The sequence below is a fragment of the Palaemon carinicauda genome, chromosome 13 (assembly GCF_036898095.1).
Source record: "Palaemon carinicauda isolate YSFRI2023 chromosome 13, ASM3689809v2, whole genome shotgun sequence".
Lineage (NCBI taxonomy): Eukaryota > Metazoa > Arthropoda > Malacostraca > Decapoda > Palaemonidae > Palaemon > Palaemon carinicauda.
Genome location: NC_090737.1, coordinates 117,706,833 through 117,708,229, shown reverse-complemented (window position 1 = coordinate 117,708,229; position 1,397 = coordinate 117,706,833).

The following is a 1,397-nucleotide window of genomic DNA, read 5'->3' as shown; positions in this document are numbered from 1 at the left end:
GCAAAGAAGAATAGTTTGGTAATCTCCGTGTTGCCATATGTTTTAGGACAGAGGAGAAAGTGTAGAGAATAGGCTAAACTAATCGGTGTATGTGTAGGTAAAGACAAAATGAGCCTTAGCCAAAAAGAGGGGTCTAATGTAGTACTGTCTGGCCAGTCAAAGAACCCAATAACTCTCAAACAGTAGTGTCGTTAAATTAATGAAAATTAATTTTTGTTTCGTCTGAGATGCGCATATTGTCATTTCTCTTGGTTCTAGAAAATTTATCAATCAAAAGGTGCTATTTTGTTTATAGATTACTTATTAGGATATGGTTTAAAGAGAGCATGCTTGAAGTACTGTAATCTGAATGATAAAGGAAGTTTTCCCTTATTGATTTAATTTTCCTTGTGTATATACACAAATACATAATGCATTTACTGAATCAATTCTAAAAATCAGGCCTTCTTCCTCATGAGGCTTAATACTACGCTGTATTCTAGATGTTTTATTTCAGCTGTGGCATAGTTGTGGAATGATCTCCCTAATCAGGTAGTTGAATCAGTAGAACTTCAAAAGTTCAAACTTGCAGCAAATGTTTTCATGTTGAACTGGCTGACATAAGTCTTTTTATCGTTTATATATAACATATCTGTTTTGATGTTACTGTTTTTAGAAAAATTTATTGTTAATTTATTTCTCATCGCTTATATATTTTCTTATGTCCTTTCTTTACTGGGCTATTTTTCCATGTTGGAACCCTTGGGTTTATAACATTTTGCTTTTCCAACTAGGGTTGTAGCTTGGCTAATAATAATAATAATAATAATAAGAATATGCACAGAAACAAACATACACACATATATATGCATATAGTGTATTTACATATATATGAGACAGAGACAGAGATTGATTGTTGATATTTTTCGAGAAAGTAATAAGAATTACAGGGTAGAGCATGCCAAGTATTCCAGTATTGATAGTAAGGTAAAAAAAAAGAAGCCAGGAATGAATCGAGAAAATATTTAGACAGGAAAGCATATGAGGCTGACAAAGCTATGAATTCAGGGAGTGGCTTTGGTGTAAAAATCGCTTATAGAATTATTAATGAAATCTCTATGGGGCAAAGAAGAAGAAGCATAGAGAAATGGATCTGTTATATAACAGAAGATGAAGAGAGGGAACGTTGGATGGAATACTTTATTGAGGTCAGGAATAGGAATTATGGAGGGAATAATTTGATTGATATACCTTAAGCTGAGGAATTCCTCGGTGTGCCCATGAATGAATTCAGTGTGCTTGAAATCGAAGCTATCATTAAAAGGCTTAGGAGATGGAAAGCCTCTGGATACGATGGAATGAGTGTTGAGATGATATTGGCCGAACATGTAGTGACCCCTAGGAACACTTTTAAGATT